Raw genomic sequence first — 15,360 nt, 5'->3', positions numbered from 1 at the left:
AAAGGAACAAATCAAATGATTAATTCAGAAGAAGTATAATTGTACGACAATAGTGTCAGAGTGGGTTTCTGGTAGGGCAGCAGAAGCAAGGAGGGATAGATCAAAATGCAGATGACTCTGGACCAAACAAAAAGGGCTTTGATTAAGCAACGCAATATTTGTTCCATGTAAAGGCAGGAAAGAAACTAGAACTTGGGAACCAGGAGGAACATGGGACATGACAACATCAAAGAAGTGACAAGGGAACAACGGAGATGAACCACTATAAAGGGGAGAGAGCGATCGGGGAATGAGGTGCCGGGGACGATAGAAGAGGACACAGGTCAGGGGAATGAGGAGTTGAAGGCTGGGGATTTGAGGGGAGGGAAACGTAGTGGGACATCTGGTGGACAAGGGGAGAAGGGACTCTAAACTAAATCAGGGACACTAAACTAAATCAGGACAAAGGAAGAACATGACACATGGTTAATGCCTACTACCATACACTACTGCATCTATAGCGACTAAGTAGGCACAGCTCCCTTCTTGTCCGATAGTGGCAGGTCCTCCGCTTTCATTGGTTGACAAAGTTGATTATTTAGATATACTCTGAACAGAATTAAGAGCCTCACATTTGATACATCTTAAACAACTACCATGGACTGAACCCTGTGTTTGTAGGAATGAACATAGTGTCTCTGCTGTACCCTGACTTTGGTTCAACAGTAATCCATTGGGAGACAAGTTATGCTATGACAAACATTATTCTTAGAAACGCAGAGGACAATCCGGGCCCCCCTGAAGATCGCAGCAGGGTTTATAGTTATAGATGGACCAAACATCCACCCTCCCGAGGCATCCTCGGTTTGCTGCAGCACTAGACCCAGCTGTAGCTGATTGAAGGAGTCAATCACATCTGTATGTAATTTCTCCTTTCCTATATCCCATAGAGGAAGGAGCTATGCAGCATCGCAGCAGCATGTCTGCCTTAGCCAGCCCTCCTTTGTAAGGTGGTTACTGTTCTGCAGGCAACCTCTGTTGAACTGGCCAACTAAGTATGTATTAGAACATTAACAATCAGCATCAATGAACAGGCTTTACAGAAAATCAATTACTGAAAATGAACTTGAAACTGCATTGTGTGTTTAAAAAGTCGAACTTATATAAGCAACGATTGTAGGTAAAATGTTTTTGTTGATTTTTCTTTTGTGAAATTTTGAATATCCACCCTGAAAAATACCACATATTCCAAAAAAGAGAAATATTGAATAAAAACCAACCTAAACTAAGCATTTGGATAATAAACTAAACCAGCAAATCTGCAAAACAAAGTTAATAATACTAAATTAAAAATAAAGTAAAAGAAATATTGAATAATGCAGAACTATATTAATCTTGGCGCCAACATCCATTCTCTGTTTTGTCCACATTGAAATTCACTCTTCAACCAAGAGTGGACTGGCAGACATCTACTGGAGAACATCCTGATCATGTGGAATCCCATTCTGTTCTACTGCAAGGATCATTCTGGAACTCTAGCCTGGGTGCATTTGCCTTAACAGACCAGCTCCTTGAGCAAATCAGCCTCACAATCATGTCGGAAGAATAGCAAAAACGTGTTTTGCTCTAAGAAGCTCTGCAGTTTTAACACTTTTGAGTATTTTTCCAGCGGCGGCATGTATTTGATGTCATTAAGTACCTGTACCTGTACCAGTCCCTGATTCGCCCGGATATGTCATAGGCTAAGACACATTGTCGTGCCAGGATGAAGTTTCATCAAGCTGTCCGAATAGGTGTAAAGCCTTTTCTTGAAACACTCAAACTTAGTGGCAGCAACTTGTGGGAACAGTGTGCCAGATCCCCGTCTAAAGTCAGTTCATGGATATGTGGGATAGATGATTGTAAAGGATCAACTAGACTGTCTGTGTTAGAAGCTATGGGTTTGAAAGTGGCCAAAGAAGTCTGAAAAATCTTCATCCTGCATCAATCCTGTTCTGTTCGCAGTTTCTATACAGACAGGGAGGACAACCCTGATTATATGAGGGTGTTTGTCCTGGCGAACCCAACGTGTGGAGGGATTGTCTTCCCAGTGCATTCACTGCACATGCCACAGGGACAACTGTACCATGTTCACCATGGAATACGCTCTTATGGCAAGAACCTTCTCTGGATTCTGGATGGTGGGGCCCTCTGTCTCATCCATATTCTAAATATAATTTGCATTCCATCCCCCACAAAGGGGCCAATATTGTTTCCAAGTACATGTCCCAGGGGGGAATGAAGGATAGATTTACCCCCTTAAAAAGCACCCTGTCTAAATTCCCTGTTTACTTTTGTAGAACAACTGTGTAATACCACTTCAAATATATAATGGTATTAAAGGGGTTAATAGTTTAATTTGGGGATTCTAGTAGAATATGTTAACATGGTTTAATGTAAACATAAACCTTTATAATCCCACTGTTCACTGCTACAGAACTGCATTCACCCTTTGTCAGAAAGGCTTGGTTTAAGCTCCTGTCACTTTAAGGCCCACTCCCACTGAACACAGGTTAACAAAGGGGAACATAACAACAGGTGGACCCAGAGACTGTGACATACTGTGAGTCCCATGAACTGAAATCCTTCCCCAAAGTGCTGATTGGACATTTCATTAATGTACCGGTCCTAGACTGATCTACAGAGAGAAACAGAATGTGAACAGGCGAGATACTGATGATGTCATGATGCTGCTAGCCAACACCTAACATACCGTTATACGCCTTTGGTGCTGCTAGCGGATGGAACTTGATTACCCATGCCCAACATATGGAAGTGTTTAGAGGATACAACTGTGGGAAGGAAAGAGAATGTTGTGTTACATTGATGTGGTTCTACTATTTCCACATTCTGCAAATCAGCATGGCCTCCAGCCTGTTTAACGCCTCTTCCAAAAATGTAAAAAGGATTGTTCCACTCAGTGCTCTGGGGAGGGAGTTTCAGGTCATCTTGAAAAAGGAACGCTTTTTCGAGGAACGAGGCAAAAATGTTTTTACTCCTGTTTTTTTAACAAACTTGGGTTGCGCCCATATTTCGAAGTCCATTGCTGTCCAGGTCAGACTGTTATACATTGCGAAAGGACCACTTGAATATCTGGATGGTCTCACAAGGTTGGACACCAAGAAAGTTTCTGACTCAAACCCAGAAGGTCTTTATCCAGTTACTAGTCAGTAGTGGTGTGTAGCTAGTTAGCAGTGTTGTGCAGCTAGATAGCAGGGGTCTGCAGCTAGGTAGCAGTGGTGTAAAGCTAATTAGCAGTTGTGTACAGCTAGGTTGCAGTGGTGTACAGCTAGATAGCAGCGGTGTGCAGCTAGTTAGCAGTGGTGTGCAGCTAGTTAGCAGTAATGTGCAGCGAGTTAGCAGTGGTGTGCAGCTAGTTAGCAGTAGTGTACAGCTGTTATTGTACCCTTTTGCAGCCATCTCAGCCATCATTAAAGCATTGCTCAGGACACAGGCCAAGATATGATCAGCAACACGGTACCCCTTGATACCAATCCTCTCTTACTTAATGATCGCTATCACGTGGAGATAAACGAGAGCCCCTCGAGAGGGAGAGAGAGGATGCTTCATCGTTCTCGACACAAACCTTTTAAGGTAGACATGTAAAAAACGAAAATCGATTCCCTTGTTTAGACCATTCACGCTTGAGCTTTTCAGGGCCCTTAGTTATCAAGCCTCTGAGAGTAGGCAACATTCCTAACATTTCTATTTTGTAAGATCGCTCATCACTCAGAGGAGAGTTTGGAGTGCAGAAGATAACCCCTTTCAGTAAGGAGTTGCCAGAAGGTGGTTGCATAGAGGAGACGATGCATGCACGTTTGTTAAGAGACCATTTAGTTAATGAATAAACCCTTAATAACTAAATGATATCTACAGACAGTTGGAACCGTTTTTTTTTCAGTTTCTCTGCAGAAATGCCTAATCTCTTCCGTTGTCCCTTGGGAAATGCTACACATCTCCTTCTCGTGCAATTTTCCTCTCAATCAAAATGTAAATAATAATTGTTATTTCTGAACTGCAACTACATTGTCTTAAATAATATGGGACAAAATTAGGAACCGAATTGAAACCCCATTTATTAACAGAATGGACGTTGCCCTGGGATCTACAGCCTGGGAACTACAGCCTGGGAACCAGCAGAATCTGTGGGCTCATGTTTTATTTGCTCTGGCAGATGCCTCCCCTGCGTTAAGCTTTTGAGGACAGGAAGATGTGTTTGCCGCGTGGGCGACAGGATTTAGAAAAGTTGAATCAGCTCAGCGCTACACAATGTACTGCTCTAAACAATTGTAGGGCTGTCCAGTTGAGTCCAGAGGCTGATTAGGATGTTAAATAGTTATGTCATTCCCTCATTAAAGCCAGTCCTACTTATCTCTCAGAACTGTTGTGACTCATTTCTTAACTTATTTCAAGGTCCTACTTTTACCCCATAGTGCTCCACTGTGGACAGCGTTTTCAAAACATTGTTTTAAACCTGCCCCATATAAGATAAATAGTTGTGATTGGCCCGACCCAGGCCAGAACCGCTGGAAACCTGTCTGAACCAGAGTCATATATGCAAGAGAAAATAAAACATGAGCTGGCAGATCGTCTGGTTCCCAGGCTACGTCTGTAGGGAAGCCCACATAGACGCCTTTGCTGTCACGCATTCTATTGTTGTATAAAAACATAATTTAGTAAGTACTTTGTTCAGCACAACCAAGAAGGGTCACAGGGCCCCTTGTGTTTTAAATTGGTTTCTGCATTGATGATACATGCAATTTACGAAAAAGGGTCAGAAATAAAAACATCACAGATTTCTAAAGAACTTCTGTATGCCATCAGTACCATCTACCAAGAGACTTGGAGATTTGGAAAGATTACACATCTAAGAAAACTTGTTTATTCAAAAGAATAAAAATCAACCACAGTCATCAATACTTTAGATTGAAGGCCTCAGACTAAATTCCACCAGTTCACGCTCACACTTGTAGTTCCTATGTGAAGAGGCCTAAACTATATTTACTTTGACCATCCCAAACTCCTATCAACACAGCTGCCTTTCAGCTAAATCATCTCCTTATTGTGTGACTTATTTATAATTTGCTGTGCTAAAAGTCTGCAAACTAAAACAATTGAACTTCTCCAAGTAGAAGAGGAATTAAACAATTGGAAAAACATGCATCAATTGACATTCCAGAAGACTGTGCTTTCAAAGGAGAATGTCTTTTATTATTCTTAACATATTTATATTGTCTTAATCAACGATGTACAGATATACCCTAGAGGTAAGAACAGTGATGCTTTGGTCCCTTCCTATGTGTGTTGAATGGAACAGCTAAGCACACAGTCGGAGCCTAACTTTCCTCCCTCCCACAATGACCAGGGAGCCTCACTGTCCTCCCTCCCATAATGACCTTACTTTACCGCCCAGACACCTATCAGTGTGGCCAAGAAAGCAACTGGTAAATTCCTCCCCTGGGAAACCGCCTGACAGCTCCCAACACCGAGGAACCAAGGACCCACAAGGACGAAGAGTAAGACGCAGAAGAACCAAGTCTGTAAGTACCGCGTCCCGGGGCTTGGTTTTAATCTTGATGGGGGGGTGGGTTGCTGATTCACCTTGAATCACTTCTATAACTGCGTAATTAGATTCTGTGCAGGTTATTGCTTTGCAGTACAAGAGTTGACAGATGGACCGTTCTCCACAAAGAGGTGGTTTAAGGCGGTTCATCATCAAGGCGGCTTTTGAAACAATGTGTTTCTTTGTGATGGTGTGCCTGGGTGGCCCAGGACCTGAACAGACCCGGGCCTTGTGCGGACCCAGTCCGTGAGCGGACCCGGTCCCTGGGTGGACCCCGCCCCTTGATGTTTGTGTGTGTGTGTGTGTGTGTGTGTGTGTGTGTGTGTGTGTGTGTGTGTGTGTGTGTGTGTGTGTGTGTGTGTGTGTGTGTGTGTGTGTGTGTGTGTGTATGTGTGTGTGTGTGCCTGTGTGTGTGTGCTCCCAGTCTTTAGAAACGTCATTGTTGACTCTAACATACAGCTGTTTATGGGCCACTAAAGTAGACAAAGGAAGGAATTGCTAAAAAAAGTAGACCAATGTGCTTAGGTGTTACATTCTAGGTGTTACGTTTGTTTATTCCTAAATTCCTTTACTATGACACAACTGTCAAACAATTTTTAAAAGCTCTCTTACAATGATATGCCAGGATACATTCCACCATATACTGTATGTTTAATCAACCAAAAGGGGTCGAGATTAAGAAGACAAAGTGAATAAGTAATAAAAGTTGATCAAACATTTTTTCGGAATTGAAGTAGTACTTAGTACTTGTAATAGTATATGAGCAAAAATCTTTCAATGAAATTGAAATTTTCAATAGTAGTTGACAATGAAGCAAGTAGAGGCATAGAGCCGGCCACACAACGGCGCCGAAGCGCAGTGGTGTGGTGCGCATTTCACGCGCGTCGATTGCCGCCCCTAGCACCAATAGGAAGCGGCGCGCTGCAGCACCGTTGTGATATGTTTTGAAAGAAGCAGATCAACAAACTAAATTGGTAAAGGCTACCATAACGTCATACCAGTTGTTTTATGACTATATATATGGCCCTGATGCCCATGATAATCTGTTTGTGTTTACAATGATAGTCATATTAATTCTTTTTCGCAAACACCGGTTGGGTATAACTGCAATAAAATACTTTTAGCAGGGGAAGTTATCTCCTACATTCACCATTCATAAAACCCCCCCTGCGCGCTCGCGCTCTGCCCTGTCTCTGTTGAAGCGCGAAGCTGCCTCTGCATCTCTGCATGTTAGTTGGCGGGCCAAGCCCCCCCCCTCTCGCGCTGTGATTGGCCACCCACACAGATTGAAGTTAAAAGTTAAAACAACTGGTTACAACGATAAAAAAAAAACACAACACAAACACTTTTTAGCTGTGTTCGAAATCGTTCCCTATCATGGATGTAGTGCACTAAATAGGGTGCACGCCATTTTGTAGGGTGTTCGAATTCTCAGTGGTCCACTATATAGGGCACTATAGAGCGGATTTAAAATAGGGTACATACGATGTACCCTGCATGTTACTCCCGTATACCACAATGCAATGCGGTCGTCATTTTCCGGAGGAGAAGAAGAAGCTGAATAACCGCGAAAACGAATACATTTAATGATGGAGTCTCCGGCTTTCGTATAGAATTTTTTTTTGGGGATTTAACATAGAAAATGTAACATTCAAAATTAGTTAAAAAAAAAACTTGAACAAGGAAATGTAACATTCAACATCAATACAACCTCCAGCTTTCCTCGTGAGTGCCCGGTTTGTTTACATGATGTGGGCGCATCTGTCACCGTGGTGAAGTTGGTTTGAAGTTGGATATTCGACAGATATTCGGCCATTCATTTCCTATGGGAAATTGCTTTTTGCTCAATAGCTTCCGAGTTATAGGACCCAGAGGCCCCAGACCAATTTAGACCTGTTCTACTATGTGGTACTAACAACACACACCTCACTAAAAATAAATATTTTGCACCTCCAATTTTATTTGAATTTTTTAAAAATCCCATTCATTTCCTATGGAAAACGGCTTTTTGCTCAATAGCTTCCGAGTTATGGGACCATGAGGCCCCAGACCAATTTATACCTGTTCTACTATGTGGTAATAACAACACACACCTCACTAAAAATTTATATTTTGCACCTCCTATTTAATTTAAATATTTTAAGAATCCCATTCATTTCCTATGGGAAATTGCTTTTTGCTCAATAGCTTCCGAGTTATAGGACCCAGAGGCCCCAGACCAATTTAGACCTGTTCTACTATGTGGTACTAACAACACACACCTCACTAAAAATAAATATTTTGCACCTCCAATTTTATTTGAATTTTTTAAAAATCCCATTCATTTCCTATGGAAAACGGCTTTTTGCTCAATAGCTTCCGAGTTATGGGACCATGAGGCCCCAGACATATTTAGACCTGTTCTACTATGTGGTAATAACAACACACACCTCACTAAAAATTAATATTTTGCACCTCCTATTTAATTTAAATATTTTAAGAATCCCATTCATTTCCTATGGGAAATTGCTTTTTGCTCAATAGCTTCCGAGTTATAGGACCCAGAGGCCCCAGACCAATTTAGACCTGTTCTACTATGTGGTACTAACAACACACACCTCACTAAAAATTAATGTTTTGCACCTCCAATTTTATTTGAATTTTTTATAAATCCCATTAATTTCCTATGGGAAATTGATTTTTGCTCAATAGCTTCCGAGTTATGGGACCCAGAGGCCCCAGACCAATTTAGACCTGTTCTACTATGTGGTACTAACAACACACACCTCACTAAAAATTAATATTTTGCACCTCCAATTTTATTTAAATATTTTAAGAATCCCATTCATTTCCTATGGGAAATTGCTTTTTGCTCAATAGCTTCCGAGTTATAGGACCCAGAGGCCCCAGACCAATTTAGACCTGTTCTACTATGTGGTACTAACAACACACACCTCACTAAAAATAAATATTTTGCACCTCCAATTTTATTTGAATTTTTTAAAAATCCCATTCATTTCCTATGGAAAACGGCTTTTTGCTCAATAGCTTCCGAGTTATGGGACCATGAGGCCCCAGACCAATTTAGACCTGGGGCCGTATTCACAAAGCATTTTATCTTACCGCTAGGAGTGCTCCTAACTCGCGCTAAAACATTTTACGTAGGAGTTTTTTCTTAAAAGTTATTCACAAAGCCGCTGAGACCTACTCTTACTAAGGATAAATCACAAAGAGTGAACTAAGAGTGACGCGCCGTTGCTATGGATTACGTCAATTCTCGTGCACGAGTTTAGAAGCTGTCAGTTCGGTGATTGGTTGTTCAGACGAGCCCACTGAATCACCGAAAAACAAGGAAATAGCCCAGGCTAGAAATGAATTCCTATTAAGTAGTTATAGTGCAGTTAGCAGAATACACGCATGATGACAATTTTGTGCAGACCACGATAATGACGTTGTAGCCTGCACGTTCAAGAGAGAGAGAAAGCAAACAATAAAAATACGTAAAAGAAAATAAATGTTACGAACTACCCAAGTGTTGACTGATTTGTGCCAAGGTGTTTACCTAAAATGTGTTTTCAAAGTGATCCCTAAATGCCTGTCCACTCGGTTCCACACGGCCAAATTCCTTGTAATGTTGATCGCCATCATCATCATCCTCATCATCATCATCATCATCGTCGTCTGGCTGTGGAATGTTCCTCCGCTTGCAGAGGTTGTGTAGAATGGCACATACAGTGAATACTGTGCTTGCCCTCTCTGGGGTGAGGCGTATTTCGCCGTGGAGGACATGAAACCGACGTTTCATCTGCCCAATTCCTCTCTCCACAACATTTCGTGTATGTTTGTGTGCTCGCAAAGAGCCAATACGATGTGTTTTACGCATAGGACTAAGCGTAATCTGCGTAATCACTTACATTTAACTGTGCTCCCGGTTGTGGATTGAGGTAGGGTGTCTAGACAACACAGTCTCACTCCGAGAACGTCAAATACCGACTGTTGGCAAAGGCCCTTTAGCGTCGGTGACTGACGGGAAAGGTACCCTTTTTATTCGCTCGGTGACGGTAAAGGTACCCTTCGGCGTCTTCTGCATACGGAATGGGGGGTGCCTCACTACGTCTCTAATAGACGCTGTGAGCATCTTTCCTATTGGATAGTTTTTAGGATATTCTTCTGTGAAAATGGCGGACATACTTTTTATCCTGGGTGGAAAATATGATATTTTAGCATAGTTAAACCATTAAAAGTGTTTATGTAAACATTTTTAGCGAGAAATGTGCATTTTACTTTCATAATCATCGTTCGGCGAATGTGAAGGATGTTTGGTTTGATAGATATGACGAAGAATATTTCATCGGGCGATAATGGCCGGCGTACAGGCATCCCGGGCTCACGAAAATAGGTGACATTGTCACGTTATTTAATCTATTGAAACGTGATCAGGTACACGTATTTCTAAATGTTCGTGTCAAAAAGCACAATTTTCAAACTCATGCATATCAATTGGAAGTATTTGTCGTGATTTGTCACTAAGCACGACTTCCATCTAAGGTGCTGTCCGGGAGCTTTCTCCCTATTGTCCCTTAAGGAGCTCCGTACAGAACATTTATTGTTAAAAATTGTCTGTGATAACTAAGAATATGACAGCTTTTCCAGTCTCACCAATATGCGCACAGATCGCACGGTTTGACACTTTCAAGATGCGTGCAGTAGCCTACATACGCCCAATGACCATTTCGTGTGCATACGATACGCAAAACCCAGCATTAACTACTGTGGAGGGCGGATACGTCCATTTCGCGTGCATATGTGCATATGATACGAAAAACCCAGCATTAACTGAATGGGAGATGCAATATTTTAGGACATATTCACCATTTAACGTATTTCTAATGACATTTCTAGCGAGAAATGTACTTTTCCCTTGAATAATCCTCAGTCAGTGAATGTGTATGATCTTTATTAATCTTTATTATCTGAATGGGAAATGCAGCTCACGTGTTTCCTGCTTTTGTGTTATTAAACCGTTACTTTATGTAACTTTTAATGATATCATCTTGTTAGAAACACGTACGTTTTCGTGAACACTGGATTACGTCGCATTTCAACATAAAATAGCGTGTTATACACACACACACACACACACACACACACACACACACACACACACACACACTGCATTTCGCTGCCAAATGAATAAATACTAAGGCAGAATAAAGAATAAATTAATTCATTATCATTCAACTTCAACATGCGTTATTACAGTATAGTGGTGGAGGGATGACGTGTGTTGGCCAACCCGGAAGTGAGCGTCGCCCTGGGTTCCCTTGACAAAAAGCCAACGGGTTTTTCCATTTGATTTTGGATTATTGCAGAAAAATTAGCATCTTTGAAGCACCTCCTCAAAAACTGAAAATAAATAAAAATAACTGTGCTCCAAAGAAAGAAATGTAAACCAATGCATTCCGAATGGGAGTGTTTCTCCGATTTTTCCATGCTACACAGAACGAAATGTAAACCCATGCAAATAAAGACTTCATGGTCATAATCATTTAAATATCATTAATCTCCTGAGGGTGGTATTCTATTTTTTTCAACGGGGCTGAATCCAGTCACTTGACCGTCATGGTTGCTATGGTGGTTGCTATCCACCAGCCCCTCTAATCCTTACATGGCTCTAAAAACCACGCGGCAAATGAGCTGCCGTAAATTGTGTTGTTTTTGTCGTAAACTAGTGACTTCTTCTATAACCTATTTTTGAAAGCAAAACACCAAGCTCATTGATTTAACGAGGCAGGGTTATTTGAAACAATTTATTAAATAAATATTTATGAGAGGTCATTCCTTCTCCTGAGTTTTCTTCCTATTTATGTCTAGTGTACAACCCTACTGTCCACAAGCATCACCCCCCCCTCCCCATATGGATTTGGAGAATTGTTGCCACGTCCCAGTGGTGGAGGTATCATATATATGAAAGAGGGCATTCAATTATACTACAATGATCAATTAGGAGGCCGAAGCCCTAAAGGAAGTGATGCAATAGGTGACTGGGTCGACGACATTTAAGTAAGCTTTACTTTGAGGTCTCTTATATATCAAAGGGGGTCTCATAGGACGCATACGCTTCAACCTGTGGCTCCGGCCCTACAGGAAATGACTCAGCAAGTGCTCCATCTCGTTGCACCTGCACCCAGCGGCTCGCTTGCAAGATTTTGGCCTGAAGTTATTCCCAGACCTACACCGTAGCCATCCAACCTGCATATCTGAGAATCAGGCCTCTCTTTAATAATGACAAAATGTATGAGAGAAATACACATTAACTTTTGACTCATAAGCGGCGTGGTGCCGGCTCCTTTTGACCTTTTGACCCCAGACTTCTGGGGGAATAGCTGAATCAATTCATTAGTCAATCAAAAGCATGTAAATATCTTTCCGGTGGCGTAAGAGGGAGAACAAGGTGTCCTTCAACATCTACGCTTCCAGGCGATTGCAACGGTGCCACACATGAGCATGTTCGAACATGTTTAATGGTAGTAATTAGCTGTCGAAATTGGAGGCCTTAATCAATAATGAGCAGCTATTGATTTGCTTCCCGATAGAAATTTGTGACAAATGACATGTTATTTAGCCTCTACACGTTGAGTTGAGTCCAATGACACCAAGCATGACACTCTAGAAAATGGTAACATGTATTTTACATGGTACACCTAGGTCTTGGACATGATCTCGGTGTAGCAAGAGGGCAAGCTTGATCTCATTGGACTCAGCTTAACGTGTAGATGCTAAATAACATGTAATTTGTCAAAAATCTCCATCGGGAAGCAAATCTATAGCTGGTCATTATTGATAAAGGCCTCCAAAATCGACAGCTAATTACTACCCCGAAACATATTCAATTATGATCATGTGTGGCACTGTTGCAATCGCCTCGAAACGTAGATGTCAAAGGACACCTTGTTTGCCCCGTTACGTAACCGGGAAGATATTTTCATACTTCTAATGAATTGATTCATATTTTAAGGTTCTCGGAGTGAGACTTTAAGTGGCTGCAGCAGAAGTGTTGAGACGAAAGATGATATCAAGACATTTATAGAATATTCCCATTCACATTATGATTCTTCGTCATAACATCAGACCAAACATCCTTTACAGTCACCAAGCGAGGATTATGAAAGTCCAGGCCCCCCCTTCCGGCACTCGGGGTCCGACTGGGCCAAGTTTAGGGCAGGAAGGGCCCCCCATTCCGGCCCTCGGGGTCCGACCGGGCCAAGTTTCGGTGCGGGGGTCCCAGTTAGGCCTTAGAATAAGGTATTCAAATTTCAGGGCGGTAGGACCTTCCTATCTCAAAAACTGTTTTTCCACCACATTCTGAACCATTAGGTCTTGCAGGTAACACTTCTGAGGGGCTTTGTCCAAATGACAGTCCATTTGGGAAAACTTTTTTTCCCTAAGGGCTAGAACTCCAAATCTCGGATATGTCGTTCTCGGGGCCCCGGGAAATGTGTGTAAACATTTTAGCATCCCTAGCTATCTCGAAAAGGCCGGAAAAGGGGCATGACCTCCCACAGTACGGTAAATGTACATAAGACAGAGGTTAGTTTCTAGTCCCCATTTTTTGTGGGATGGAGGTGTACATTTGTGGCTTAATGTGTGTAGTCACAGCTGGCCTGTGGCCACGTTTTTGAAGTCTGGGGTCAAAAGGTCAAAAGGAGCCGGCACCACGCCGCTTATGAGATAACAAAAAGTGAATGTGTATTTCTCTAATAGCTTTTTGTCATTATTAAAGAGAAGCCTGATTCTAAGATATGCGTGTTGGATGGCTAGGGTGTAGGTCTGGGAAGAACTTCAGGCCAAAATCTTGCAAGCGAGCCGCTGGGTGCAGGTGCAACGAGATGGAGCACTTGCTGAGTCATTTCCTGTAGGGCTGGAGCCACAGGTTGAAGCGTATGCGTCCTTTGAGACCCCCTTTGATATATATAAGAGACCTCAAAGTAAAGCATACTTAAATGTTGTCGACCCAGTCACCTATTGCATCACTTCCTTTAGGGCTTCGGCCTAAAGGACAAAGCCCCTCAGAAGTGTTACCTGCAAGACCTAATGGTTCAGAATGTGGTGGAAAAACAGTTTTTGAGATAGGAAGGTCCTACCGCCCTGAAATTTGAATACCTTATTCTAAGGCCTAACTGGGACCCCCGCACCGAAACTTGGCCCGGTCGGACCCCGAGGGCCGGAATGGGGGGCCCTTCCTGCCCTAAACTTGGCCCAGTCGGACCCCGAGTGCCGGAAGGGGGGGCCTGGACTTTCATAATCCTCGCTTGGTGACTGTAAAGGATGTTTGGTCGGATGTTATGACGAAGAATCATAATGTGAATGGGAATATTCTATAAATGTCTTGATATCATCTTTCGTCTCAACACTTCTGCTGCAGCCACTTAAAGTCTCACTCCGAGAACCTTAAAATATGAATCAATTCATTAGAAGTATGAAAATATCTTCCCGGTTACGTAACGGGGCAAACAAGGTGTCCTTTGACATCTACGTTTCGAGGCGATTGCAACAGTGCCACACATGATCATAATTGAATATGTTTCGGGGTAGTAATTAGCTGTCGATTTTGGAGGCCTTTATCAATAATGACCAGCTATAGATTTGCTTCCCGATGGAGATTTTTGACAAATTACATGTTATTTAGCATCTACACGTTAAGCTGAGTCCAATGAGATCAAGCTTGCCCTCTTGCTACACCGAGATCATGTCCAAGACCTAGGTGTACCATGTAAAATACATGTTGCCATTTTCTAGAGTGTCATGCTTGGTGTCATTGGACTCAACTCAACGTGTAGAGGCTAAATAACATGTCATTTGTCACAAATTTCTATCGGGAAGCAAATCAATAGCTGCTCATTATTGATTAAGGCCTCCAATTTCGACAGCTAATTACTACCATTAAACATGTTCGAACATGCTCATGTGTGGCACCGTTGCAATCGCCTGGAAGCGTAGATGTTGAAGGACACCTTGTTCTCCCTCTTACGCCACCGGAAAGATATTTACATGCTTTTGATTGACTAATGAATTGATTCAGCTATTCCCCCAGAAGTCTGGGGTCAAAAGGTCAAAAGGAGCCGGCACCACGCCGCTTATGAGTCAAAAGTTAATGTGTATTTCTCTCATACATTTTGTCATTATTAAAGAGAGGCCTGATTCTCAGATATGCAGGTTGGATGGCTACGGTGTAGGTCTGGGAATAACTTCAGGCCAAAATCTTGCAAGCGAGCCGCTGGGTGCAGGTGCAACGAGATGGAGCACTTGCTGAGTCATTTCCTGTAGGGCCGGAGCCACAGGTTGAAGCGTATGCGTCCTATGAGACCCCCTTTGATATATAAGAGACCTCAAAGTAAAGCTTACTTAAATGTCGTCGACCCAGTCACCTATTGCATCACTTCCTTTAGGGCTTCGGCCTCCTAATTGATCATTGTAGTATAATTGAATGCCCTCTTTCATATATATGATACCTCCACCACTGGGACGTGGCAACAATTCTCCAAATCCATATGGGGAGGGGGGGGTGATGCTTGTGGACAGTAGGGTTGTACACTAGACATAAATAGGAAGAAAACTCAGGAGAAGGAATGACCTCTCATAAATATTTATTTAATAAATTGTTTCAAATAACCCTGCCTCGTTAAATCAATGAGCTTGGTGTTTTGCTTTCAAAAATAGGTTATAGAAGAAGTCACTAGTTTACGACAAAAACAACACAATTTACGGCAGCTCATTTGCCGCGTGGTTTTTAGAGCCAT

The 15,360-nt window shown here is 42.2% G+C and overlaps 1 protein-coding gene and 1 long non-coding RNA gene across 2 annotated transcripts in view; one reads left to right on the top strand and one right to left on the bottom strand.

Moving 5' to 3' along the window:
• Positions 1-15,360, bottom strand: part of LOC132470079 (uncharacterized) — a 222,202-nt gene that overhangs the window by 146,461 nt on the left and 60,381 nt on the right. The gene's annotated exons all lie outside the window — the stretch shown is intronic.
• The window catches only part of optc (opticin), a 49,833-nt gene continuing 39,884 nt past the window's right edge, over positions 5,412-15,360 (top strand). The window contains exon 1 of the mRNA XM_060068222.1: positions 5,412-5,558. The gene's annotated coding sequence lies outside the window, so the exon portion shown is untranslated. The remainder of the gene's footprint in view (positions 5,559-15,360) is intronic.

This window comes from Gadus macrocephalus, chromosome 13 (genome assembly GCF_031168955.1).
Source record: "Gadus macrocephalus chromosome 13, ASM3116895v1".
Classification (NCBI taxonomy): Eukaryota; Metazoa; Chordata; class Actinopteri; order Gadiformes; family Gadidae; genus Gadus; species Gadus macrocephalus.
Note: the sequence above shows the minus strand (reverse complement) of the source record. Positions and strands in the feature narration are given on the sequence as shown.